Below are 13,390 nucleotides of genomic sequence, written 5' to 3' on the forward strand. Positions count from 1 at the left end.
TTAAGCTAGGTGGACTTTCCCAGACTGTCCTGGCACTGATTAGTCATTTTTCTGGGGAGAACCCAGGTCCTCTGAGCTAGAACCCACAACCTAAAGGTACACTTGAACTGCTCCATCCTAGGAGGGAAGTGTCAGACAGCCAGTATTCTTCTCAAACAGAAGCCCAGTGAATTTGTTTCCAAGGATGGAGAGTTACATCTCATTAGATTCCATGTATTTTGAGGGCTTGGACCAAAGATGCAAGAATTCATGTAGGTACTTTCCATCTAAATCAGTCTATCCAATGCATGTTAAACAATTCATTCTCTGATGAGGCCAAACATGCCTGGGTTTGTACCATCTAGTCCTCATCCTTTTGAGACATAACACAGTTCTCATCCTAACAGAGCCAATGAAAAAATACAAGCCCCGTGTATATCTTGTCCCCACTCAGACGTTATCTGTCTAGCCTGAATGCACAGATACTCCCTTCTAAGTTTACAAAAGATACTTCCTTTCTACTGGCACAAATCACAATCTCCTTGTTTTCCGAAATTTATCTTTTAACAGAGACAGGGGAAGGACTCTCATTTATTGAGTTCTAAATATGTGTCTAGCCCTGAGATAGGCAATTTTAAGAATATTATCATTTTTAAATTCTCATAATAGTTCTGTGAGGAGGTCATTTCACAGATGAGAGAAGAAAGGTTAGTAAAAGTTAGATACCCCCAAGGTCACATAGACCGAAATTCCTGGTCAGTCTTCAAATCTCAAATCCTCGATCTTTCTACTCATAAGATGTTGAGAATCCAAAGATAAAACTTGGCCTACTTGAGCTTTGGACAAGGAGGAAGGTCTTGTCTTTTTTAGGAGGGGGGAGGGGAAATCAATCTCTCCCATCCTTTCTTTTCAGTAATGCTAAGGGAGGTGGAAGAAGTTTAAGAGCAGCAAGGGCTCCGTGAAGAAGCGGGGAAGCTTTCAGAGGGCAGGAAGCGGGTCTGGGTAGCCAGCTTTGTCCAATGCCAAGTCCAGCAGAGGTGGAGCTTCTGGCAGAGTCTGTGCATTCGCAACACACCGATACTGCAGAGTCCTGCCTGGCCCTTTCCCCGGACAGAGAGCTGCTTGCATCTCTTGCCCCTCGGCCTCATATAGCCCGAGATACTGGAAGCGGCACCTGGAGGCTCAGTAGGCCAGGCAGGAGTTGACAGAGAGAAAGCGCGCGTGTGCGTGTGCGTGTGTGTGTTTGGGGTGGGGGTGGGGGGCGTCTGGTGAGAGGCTTCGGCTCAATAACGTAAGGGGTTGGGCAGCCCACGTGACTCCAGGAGGGCGGAGACCAGCTAGCTGGAGGGAGGACTGACAGGCCGCGGGGAGGGTGCGGGGTAGACGGGGCAATCTGCATAACTGGGGAGCTGTTCCGCAGCGGCGGCTGCCTGCTGCCTTCCTTTGGCGCCACCACCCAGCATCGCAGGAGGCAGGGCCGGGCGCTGTAAGTGCGGACCGCCAGCCATCAGCCCCGGCAGCCAGGTCATCGCCTCCAGCCCTCCGGTGAGTGAACGTCCCCCTTCGCCGCGGTCTGTCCGCCTCCGTGCCCTCTGCATCCCAGCTGGACCCCCGCGCATGGGAATGATTGCCTCTGGTTGAATGAACCAGGGAGCCGGAGCCGCCGGGAGGGGGGAAGCAGGAACATGGCGCGGAGGCTGAGGCGCGCCCTCGGGGAAGGGGTCTCCTGTAAGAAGGAAGGAGGCGAGTCGGGGTCTCTCCGGCTCTGGCCCAGAATGTGGCCTGGACAGCATCCGGGGTAGGGGGACGCCGGGCTCCAACTCGCAGGGCTACCAGGCGGGGCTGGGACGAATGCAGCTCCGGCACGGCGGGAGACAGAGGCTTAGGAGGGAGCCGCGAGCTGCGTCCGGGCCCCCCCGGGTCTCCACCGACGCCGGGCTCGTCCTGTCCCCCCATGCCTTGCACACACCGGGCTCGCACAGCTCGGTTCTCGGCCTCGGAAAGAGCCCACGGAGAGGAAGAGACGCTTTTCCGGCCGAAGCCCGAGGGGAGAGCAGGGACAGACAACGTCTGCCCTTTTACCAGAGAGCAAACTCTTCAAAGGGACTCTAGCTGAGCCCGGTGACCTGACCAGGCCAGTGCGCTCTCAGGAGCATCTGTCCCCAGAGAGCGGTGACACGCCAGGGGCGACGAGGAGGACGTGATGGGTGAAGTGTCCAGGGAAGCTCCCTGGCCAGAGGGGGCAACCCTGGGGAGAGGATTCTCACCTGCACCTAAGACTCCTCTCTTCCCCCATGCCAAAGCACATCAGTGTCCTAGGAATCCAGAGGGCCAGAGTAGGGCAGTGTGGCCTTGCGGGACGCAGCCCCCAACCTCCTTCTCGCTCTTGAGTCACCCCCTCCCTCCCCCGCCCAACCCCCCCCCCCCACACACACACAGGTATTTTGCTTTGTGATTGAACAGTAAGATAGAAGTCGCCAAATGACTAGAAGCGAAGTGAAGGCGGAGGAAAGATGCGGGAATGCTGGAACAGTAGAGCTCTCGCCGGCTCCTGGCGCTCCCCACCCCACCACCTGTGCCAGACTCGGTTCACTGAGGTCTTGAACTGAGAGGCGCAAAGGAACCGGCTCTTGGGAGGGATTCTCACCGAAGTGGCGGGGCCGGTCACTGGCCAGAGTTGACCAAGACACACAGAATGATAACCCACCTCCTCTCCCCCCACCCACCCACCCCGACCAGAGTCCCCTCCAGGAAGGGGTCCGGGAGAACGCCAAGCGGCAGGATAGCACCAGTCAGGAGCCTGGACCACAGAGAGGATGGCGGGGAGGGGCGCTGTCCGCGGTGCTGAAAGTTCTCCGAGGCAGGGAGATAATCGTGCCAGGGGACTGGCGGCTCACCGCTTGCCAACATTTCTCCAAAGCAGAAACTGCGTTAGAACCACGTAAAGGGGGTCAGGTGGAGCAAGCGACCTAGAGAGATGGGTAAAGGTGCTATGCATTCCCTGGTTCTCTGCCTTCCCCCGGACCCCGCTTGGAAGGAGATTTTCCCCACTCCTGGGTAGAGGAGCAAGGAGCGGGTGTCACTCCAGGATCCAGCTTTGTGGTCTTCGAATGGGAAAGAATGTGGCGCCTCGTTCTGTTTTCTCTGCCTGCGCTGTGAATCTTCCTGTTGGTAAAGCGTTGGAAACACAGTTAGGGTTGCTGTTCTGGTAAACACTTCCGTGGCTTTCAAGAACCAGAGAACTGTGAGGTAGCACGAAGGAAGAGGCTTCATCAATGGAGAGACCGGGCTTTCTATTCCTGGCCAAAGTTTTTTCTCTCTTCAGCACCCTTCTCTCCCCACCACACGTTATTTACATCCTCTAGATATAGGTCTCTAAGCAGCCCGGTGTGTTTCTTTGATGAGTCTTCTACATTATGGGCTAGATGAGGAAGGAACTAAGCCAATTTAGGGAGGCCACGATAAAAGAATATTTACTAAAAACCTACTACCTGCTGAATCATATTATCTCATTTACGCTTTACAATAGCTGCTAACCATAAGTTTCACAAAGTTAAGAAAACTGAAGTTACGTATCTCAAATCCAGAGCTTGGATTCAAATTCAAGTCTGCTTAACTCTGAAGTGCAAGCTATTTTCATGCCTTCATTTTGGCATTTGGCTTTGGATAGCTGTTACTGGAGAATATAGCAAGAGTCTGTCAAAAGTAGAGGGCCTGCTTTTTTTTTTTTTCACACACACTACTCTCTCTTCCAACCCTTTCCTCTTTAATCTGTTCACCCACCCACTGTCACTCACTCCCACCATACCAACTGCTTTTGTGCATGCTGCTTGAGACACCACTGTTCACACAACTTGAGCTTCAGGATAACAGAAACACATTAGAGGACTAAAACAGCAGGTTTTCCTGAAAGAACAGCAGGGCTTCGGGGAATCTGGAGGATTAGAGCCCACTTGTGCTTTCATATTTAGAATTACACCCTTGAGTTAGAGGGCTGGAATAATCTTCAAAATCATTAAGCATCATTGTTTTACAAAAAGGAGAATTTGGGGACCACAAGATGGTTATTAGTCTAAGTCAGAAAACTGAAAGGTTAGGATTGGAATCCAGTTGACCTGACTCCAAGGCCAGTGCCCTTTCCACTACCCCCATGGTGCCTCAAATATTCTTCCATGCCTTCTTTATCTTTGACAAGAACATCAGCATGAGTGAACTATACTCAGCAATTATAAACACTTAAAATACAAGCAGTCCTCATTCCTACTTTTTCTTCCTATTCTTTCCCCTTCGGTCTCACTATTCCAGTGTTGTCTGACCCAACAAAACTGAGATACCTGACCCACCTTCCTCAGTAACTGTTCTCCCTATAGCAACAAATTGCAAATGCGGAAGATGGTGTGGCATTTCTTTGCTTGCCTTTATGTTGTCTATATTTCCTCTTCTATGATCTACTCTCAACAAATAATTTTGCCTAAATCAGTTACCCTTAGCATCTTCCTATGTTCTCAAAGGTACTTGGAAGAGGCCTCAAAAAGATCTAGGCAGAAATAACTGATCATCGTAAGTGCTGATATCTATCAAATGCTAGCCACTATGCTAAGTCCTTTCATAAATCATTTCATCGAATTTTCACAATTCAGTCAAGTAGATAATTTCATTAGAGATGGTCCTAGAGTTCTAGTCTACTCTAACATACACTGGACCTGATACTCTATTCATTTTTGCTTGCTTCTCTTTCAGCCCACAGTAAAATCTCACCTTCATTAATTGGATTTTTATAGCCCTAGTAATCACACTGGCAAAATGTAATTTTTATACTGAACTGCAGAGTTCTAGCCTGCTCCAATATGTAGAATTTAGAAATTCAAATTCAAATTCAATTCAAATGGCACTGTTCTGCTCTTTTATCTCTTAATATTTATCACAACATATTCCTCCCATTTGTTATCCTTTACTTAGAGATCCCTTTATGTCTTCCTAGTGCTATTACTGACATTCTGCTTCAAACCCCCTATAGAAGCAATTAAGGCATAACTCATAATTAAATGCATAACTTCTATTATACCCTCACTGGGCAATCCTGCAAGGGTGCTGTTGCTGGTTTGCTCGGCCCCATGAACCATAATCTTACACTGTCTAGAACCACTCTATCCAATATGGTAGTCGTTAGCCACATGAAGTTGTTTACATTTTAGTTAGTTAAAATTTACACATTAAAAATTCAGTTCCTTAATTACAATAGCCATATTTCAAGTGCTCAGTAAAACCGTATGTGGCTAATGACGGCCTTATTGGACAGCGCAGATACAGAAAACTGCAGAGAGTTCTATTGGACAATGTAGCTTTGGAAAGTGCTAAAATCATCCTCACAGCAACTGAGAACGTCAAACTAGGAATAAAGATTTGGGACTCTGTTTTGAAACATTTGCCATGAGAGGAGAAAAAGCTACTTGTGCCTAGGACATCCCCCAAAGCCCAAAGATGCTCAAGACAATAAGGCTAGCAAGGAGGACACGTCTCACTGAAGGAGCTGGTGACCTCTGGAGTTTGCTTCACATAGATTCCATTTTACCATAAAGTAAAGTAAAACGTTCCATTTTACTGTCTTACTGGTTTCCTGAATTCCAACTTAGAAATAACCTAGCGGTTCTTATTCAAAATTCAAGTTTATATAAACTTGATATATATATATATCTTATATATGATATATGTATATATTTGTCTTAAGATAGATAGATAAATAGATCTTAACAAAGTCTTAACAAAGGAATGGTAACTTGTAAGATACTCTGCCAGAGAAATAGCTGAGATATACTCTTAGCCTGATGCTGGTCAAGCATGCCACTCTCAGCCAGTTGTTGCATATGTAATTTTATCACTAAAGGGGAACTTAGGGAGATTGTCAACTCTGGTCTCTAGCAGATCATGCTGGCTTTAATTATAAATATCATTTTGGGAGGAACCATGGCTTATTCATTTCATGGGAACCGTGTATCTCTTGAAAGGGCTTGGATTTCGCAAGGGAGAAAATATTTTACCTCGGAACTGAAAAGAGTTTAATTTTCACTGTTTTTAGCTTGAGGGATTTAACTGATTTTACATCCCAAGAAGTAAATAGAACTGACAATGTAGCTTTGAAACTCACGCTGGTAGTATACAATCATTCACTTAATCAATAAAGTAATTGAGGAGTGTCCTGTATTAGCACAGAAATGCTGTGGTCACAGGTGTTGCAGCTCCTATAGCCTGGCACATGGGTGCTCAGTAAATATTTGTTGAATTCAGACCATTGTTCCAGGTCTGTTCATGCCATACCCTCATCTAGCCAAGAAATGAGTATTCCCTGCGGCATTTTCCTTCAGCAAATAAAACAGGAGACAAACACAGAACATCAAATCTTACCCTGACAACCACCCTCCTAGCCCCTCTATGGGCACAGGTAGTCATGGCCAAGACAGACTGCTACTGAGAACTGTGCCTTGCTGTCCTCTTCCAGGGAACATGGGACACATCAGCCCAAAGGCCTTGCATTTCACTATGATGAAGCAATTTCAGAAACTTAATGCTTAAATGGAATTGTATGCTATTTTTCACTTTTACCTTAAAGAGATATTTATTTCCTTGAGAAAGTATTTGATTGGCCTTCAAGATTGTTGCAGGCAATTACTCTTATTACTAAATTCAGAGGGAGCTTAGCTTAAAATGAAAACACATATATTGATCAGAGGAGAGCTGATGACATCACAGTCTGGCAGGTCATAGAATATTATCCTTTTCCAGGAATAATTGGGCCTCCCTTTAAAAGTTTTAACTGGTGATTACTGACAAAAGTGAAAGAAAAATAGATCATTCTATGCTAGCAAGTCAATAAGCAAATACCTGGAATTAACGGATTCTCATTTGCCAAAGGCAAAATATTCCAACCCAATAAACTGTCCTACAAATGAGCAAGCTGGTTTCCATGGCCTGTTTATTTTTTAAATTGTTTTTTTCCCTTTGTTTGTTTTTCAAATAATTAGCAAATTAAAAAACAATTGCATCCAGGTGTTTGAACATTCTGATGACAACATGTTTCTCATAATTGTAAAGACTTGATTGTTCATTAGAGAAAATATTTATACAATATATTATTGTGCCAATATTTTGTAACAATCACACAGCCCAACTGTCTTATTTTGCAAACAGAGAAATCGAGGCTGAGAATGGTCACCCAAGTTAATAGCAGAGGCGGAATCAAGACTTGAGCCTTCTCTCTCAATCCACTGCTCTTTGCATCTTTTAACATCATGCATCTTTTCATGAGTCATGAAAAAATTTTTTTTTTATCAATGAGCTTAGCCACCAAACTTTTACCAGAGCTGCTAAGAGTAGGAAAGTGAAGGTATTTGGATTTCAGATTATTTTCCTTGCACCCCCAGGTGAACTACTAGTCAAGGAAAATCAATAGGTAGAAATTTCATGGGTAGAACTATGAACCAGAAGAAAAGCATTCAAAACTTCAGAATCTTTGTTGCAAGAATTTGAGCAAGGATTTAACTCCTCTTACCTTCATCATCTTCATCTCTAAACCATGAAATTTGAATTAAATAGTGTTTCAGGTCCTTCAAGCTATAACATTCTATGGTTCTATGAAATGAGGCCAAAGACTTGAATATACTACCTCATTCAGCCCAAATAATCAAAAATAAATGAAGATTCTTATTTTTACAGCATTATTTATTGGAAGCTCTGACATTTCATGCTGGTACTTCACAATAATAACAATGATGATGATCATGATAGCTAATACTTATTTGCACTTACGCTGACCCTAAATGTTGGTAATGTTATTAGTCCCTTTTTACAGATGAGAAAACTGGATCCCAAGTAGTTAAATAACCTGCCCAAATTCATCCAGCTAACTAGTTTGTGCTTTTAAGCACCATGCGACACTGCGTCTTTGAAAACCAAATAATCGGTCTCTCAGATAACTGATGTGCATCATTTTTAGGCCACTTAACACACAAGCCCCTTCTCTGGGAAATTTTTACTTTACCTACATTTTCTGGCTAGAAGAGCAATCAAGAGGGTAAATAGAACTTCAGGTCTCTGGTTCTGATTAAACCATATAGGGATCTGCACTGTCCTTCTGCAAGATGGCTCTTGTCCTTTTTCAAGTAAATCAATTGTTTCAGTGGTTCAGTACTGAATGTTGGGCTTTGCACGATGCTGCTTTTCCCAGAATGTATGAATTGCCTGCGTTGCCAGAAATGAATGAATGTTGGTGTAGGATTCAGCACCTTCTATGGCTACAAATGTCAGCCTACCACATCTTCACTGTTCACTAGAGTTTTCTGGATTTGCCTCCAGGTTTTTTACTCAGAGTGACAATCTAGACAGCTTTTAAGGCAGAGATGGAGAGTTTCCAGAGTGCCATTTCCTGGTGGTGGGCTTCGGTCAAAAGTAAGACTAAAATTTTCAAAATCATGTGTGAAATTCATTTTCTTCTCATTAACCCTACCTTACCAAATTAGTCAAACAGAATATATCACAGTATCTATCTATCTCACCGTGGATTTTAACGTGCACTAAATCTGCTCCTCATATTACAAGAAGGGCCAATGAGATAGCACTTTTTAAAACTCCTTATAAACCATAAAGTCTTTACGAAAGAAAGGAACAGATTTTTCATCCTTTCAGTTCTTCTCAGTCAAAAATAACTCTCAAGTTGCTGATATCCAGTCCTGAACTAGAGTTGACGGCTAAATCAAAGTCTTTAGGGTTAAGAAGATCATAGATCTAAGCTTGCATGTCTAGAAAATGGCATTTACAATATGGGAGGCCTCCTGGTTTCTTCTAAAATCAATGGTTCTCAAACTCAGGTGCTATCCCACTAAAGGGTATTTTTGTTTGTTTGTTTGTTTGTTTTAAAGCTTGATTGATTGATTGATTGATTGCTATGTTGGGTCTTCCTTTCTGTGCTAGGGCTTTCTCTAGTTGCGGCAAGCGGGGGCCACTCTTCATCACGGTGCGTGGGCCTCTCACTATTGTGGCCTCTCTTGTTGCGGAGCACAGGCTCCAGACGCGCAGGCTCAGTAGTTGTGGCTCACGGGCCCAGTTGCTCCGCGGCATGTGGGATCTTCCCAGACCAGGGCTCGAACCCGTGTCCCCTGCATTGGCAGGCAGACTCTCAACCACTGCGCCACCAGGGAAGCCCAAGGGTATTATTTTTATTGTTACATACATTGGGGGTGGGTGTTACTACTGGCTTTGGTGCGCTGGGATCAGGAATGCTGAATATCCTGCACTAGACAGGACAACCCCGCACAATAAAAAAGAATCCTACCTGAAATGCCCATAGCACTCCTCTTCCACTGAGAAATAGTGCTCAAGGTGAGATGCTGTTCATGCTTCCTAGTTCCCCAACTGATACAGAGAGAATTTACTTTTGGTATCCTTCCCCAGGTGAAATTCAGCCATACTCATGTGAAGTCTACAACAGCTCAGAAGCATTACTGGGATTCCAGTAATTTTATCGAGAAGTAAAATATAAGGTTAGAAATCAGTGGTTTTCAAACTGGCCCTCAGAAGTTTATATAAGAAGCCCCTTCCAACTTCTGCAGGTGCAAGAAGTCCCAGTAGGGTAATATGCCCATATTGCAAGGCCCAGACTAAAGGTTGGCATTTGAGGACCCAAAATTAGCGAATACAATTCTGAAAAACACCACCTTTGCAGTTCACTGGAGAAACACTGGGTTATGCTCTTACTTTATGAGAAGCATGGATCTAGCTAAGCACTGGCACAATCCCTGCCCTCAAGTCACCAACACTCCAGCAGTCAGACATGTAAACTCCACTAATTATCTATGCAATGTGACATATGCTATAACATGTTATGAAGAAGCCTCCAAAAAGAGACAAGGGAACGATTCACTTCCATAGAGAAATTACAATTGAACCATACTTTGAATGATATATAATATTTTCTAATGTGGATAAATGAGAGGAAAGGCTATTGTAGAAATGGGAATAGCGTAAGCAAATTCTAGAAGTATGAATGAAAATGATATATGTGCAGACTGATGTGGTTAAGTAGAGACCTGGCTAAGAATGGTGAAAGGTCATAATGGAAAGACTCTGAAGAAACTTTAATACAGCTGAGTGGATTTATTTATTCAGCCTGGAGTTTATCCTTTGAACGGGGTTTTTATGAATATTTTGGGAATATCATTGAATTCAGGGCTGGTTCATGGCAGATATCAGAATCACGAAGTCTAATCTCACAGCTGGAAGGAACCTCAGAAATCATCCCAGCCAGCCTTCTCCTTTCCCCATGTTTTACAGTTGAAGTAATTAAAACCCAGAGACATTAAGTGACTTGCTCAAGGTCAGCCAGCAAATTAGTGACAGGAGACAGGATAAAGACTAGAGCCTAGTCTATCCTCTTAGTTCATAACATTTTGCCCTGCTCTGTACTGCCTTCAGGAATTTTATTCATCATTGGAGCATAACACACAATGTGATTATTAAGTATTTATGAAGCTCCAAGTTTCCATAGCTCACTATTAAGATACGGTTCCTTCATAACAGCCAAGTGAAAGATCAGATCCTGGGCTGCTTCTACATGAGAATATTCTCTTCAGAAACGCAGACAAGCAGCATGCCCAACACATGGGCATGGCATTCTTCCCCCGCCTCACACACCCTCCCCGCCTCTTCGTTTCAAACTGCCAGAGATTATAGAGGCACAGCCTGAACAGAAGGCATCTTAATCTCTGGTGATTCTGTAAATAATATGCTGTTCATGCTTGCATATAAATGATCACAGCCTATTTTCTAGATGAGGGAGCCTTCAGAAAGATGAAGTTGCCTGCACACAGAGCATGGCAGAGGTAGGATTTCAGGCTCCAGAGCACCATCCCTCTTTGTAGCAGGGTTAAATTTTTCACCCATCTGCACACTCCTAATAATTTATCCAGGCTTATGGTCTTAAATTTCACCTCATAGTCAAGTTAGTCTGTGCGTATTTAGGTTCTGAGATTGCTTATTTCCCACTTGCCTTTCTCTGGCCACCTGTCATCCCATATACATCCAATAGAGATCATCTAAACCAATCCACTCAATTTACAAGAGATGAAACTCTCTCTCTGAGAGCCAGAGAGGTGAAGCCACTTGCTCAAGGTTGCACAGCTAAAAGCAGCACTGTGAACAGACTAGATTCTCTGGCTCCCAGTCCCAGGCTTTTCCCTCCACACCAAGCCGCTGCTTTCCAACAGTAGGTAACAGAGCATCTTCCCACTCTCCACACCCCCCATTCGCTGACCACCCCCATAAGGATGGATGGAAATGACTGACTGCACTGTGCTCAGATGCTCATTCCAGGACCTTGTTTAGAATACCCACAACTTATTATCACCCACATTGTATTGATCCATCTATCATATTAAGAAGCTGGTTATGGAGGGAGGACACTTTCTAGTCTAGAGGCTATAAATGATTAATGCCATTAAGGTAGAGATCACCACAGAAAACAGTGTGCCCAAGAAAAAAGAGGGCAGGGTCCATGGCTCCCATCATTTGATAATGGAGCAAAGTTCATCCCAAATTCATTGTAAATGGCAGGTTATTAGATTCATAATCCCAGAGACCAGATAATTGGGTAAATGGATAGATTTAAGCAAGATTGGTTAAAAAAGAGTAAGAAAGTAAAAAAAGAGAACTCCCAAACCATTTCTGCTTCAGGGGCAAGGTGTTTTGCCCGAATTGATCAGCACGGTACATTTAATTTAATGTACACAAGGCTTACAATGATAGGGTTTTTCTTTTTTAGAAAATCAATGAAACTCATATTTTCTATATAAATTCATTCTGAGAAATCATTTAAAGACAAAAACAGGTGGTGTTTCAGTAAAAATTGTGTTGAAAAGAGAATGAGGGAAGAAATCTAAGAACTGGCTTCTCATGCAGGGTTTCATAGGGTCATGACTGTCTCACAGTCTGACCAGTCTTATTACGTATAGAAACTTGATTTTATCAGTTCTATCAAAAGTCTTCTAGCTCTGAAGAATCAAGCCATAATTCCCAAATCCCAAGAGGCTGATGTGTTAACTAGATGCCAATATAGTCACTTGCAATGCAAGATGCTTGTGAGTGTTACCCAGGTCATTCCCATCCTGGTATTAGGATAGCAAAAAAACCGAATGAGATGACTTGCGAGCACATCAGGATCTATGGAGTTGGACAGGCAGTCTCATGAAACTTGCCATCCAGGCTGCAACAAGGACTAGAGAATTCTTCCAAATTCCACTCAAGAACACCTTTCAGGTTACTGGAACTATGGGCCTTTCAAATAAAGGGTCTTGTTTCCCCTTTCCCTAGTGTTAGAGAAACTTTGGGAAATTATTTCAGCGGAAGGTAGAGACTTTATCTAGTTGCCATGCATCCCCCATCTTCTGTTAGGATATTATTTCATACACGTTATAACTTCCTAACTCATAGTCTATCTTATATTTGTTACAGGCTAGTCTTCTTTAGGGAGTTCTGGTAGGTGCCCCAGTTTAACCACCAGTCATGAATAAGCCATACTAGTGGTTGGGTTATTTCTGTAAGGGGCAAAACTCTTGTACTTTGTGCTGATTCTGTTTATTCCTCTCCAGAGGGTGCCATGATCTGACCTTGCTCTGAGAGCACCAGATCTGGTTTATCCTTGTCAGTAATCTTCATGTGTGGACCCTGACATTTGAAACTGTATTCATTAGTCACTCTCAACACAGAAAACATTCATGGGGTGACTATGACTCATCCACAAAATGCCAAAGGAATCAACTTTCAAAATGTTTTTTTAAAAATCAGACACCATTGTTACCTCTGACAGAGGTCAAACAAACCATTTTAACTATTCTTATTCTCCCCTTGAGCAGACTAGTTATCCTAGTTCCAAGCAGGCACAAACTATTCATCATCTTAAGGGATTCATCTTAAGTTCTTTCCTAGTCACACAGACTTTTGACACACTTTCTTTTTTTTTTTTTTTTTAATTTTTTATTTATTTTTTTATTTTTGGTTGTGTTGGGTCTTCGTTTCTGTGCGAGGGCTTTCTCCAGTTGCGGCGAGCGGAGGCCACTCTTCATCGCGGTGCGCGGGCCTCTCACTATCGCGGCCTCTCCCGTTGCGGAGCAGAGGCTCCAGATGCGCAGGCTCAGTAGTTGTGGCTCACGGGCTTAGTTGCTCCGCGGCATGTGGGATCTTCCCAGACCAGGGCTCGAACCCCTGTCCCCTGCATTGGCAGGCAGATTCTTAACCACTGCACCACCAGGGAAGCCCCTTGACACACCTTCTATTCCAGCATCAGAACACAGAGGAAGACAATATCTGAATGAGTATAGACTGTCGTGCCAGAAATAAATTCCTAATATAGACGACTAAAACATGC

At 43.9% G+C, this 13,390-nt stretch overlaps 1 protein-coding gene across 2 annotated transcripts in view; it reads left to right on the forward strand.

Moving 5' to 3' along the window:
• Positions 1 to 913: 913 nt before the first annotated feature.
• SLC7A14 (solute carrier family 7 member 14) overlaps positions 914 to 13,390 on the forward strand; it is a 140,277-nt gene continuing 127,800 nt past the window's right edge. For both annotated transcript variants that reach the window (XM_082393993.1, XM_082393992.1), the window contains exon 1: positions 914 to 1,524. The gene's annotated coding sequence lies outside the window, so the exon portion shown is untranslated. The remainder of the gene's footprint in view (positions 1,525 to 13,390) is intronic.

This window comes from Balaenoptera borealis, assembly GCF_965194805.1.
Source record: "Balaenoptera borealis genome assembly, chromosome: 5".
NCBI lineage: Eukaryota > Metazoa > Chordata > Mammalia > Artiodactyla > Balaenopteridae > Balaenoptera > Balaenoptera borealis.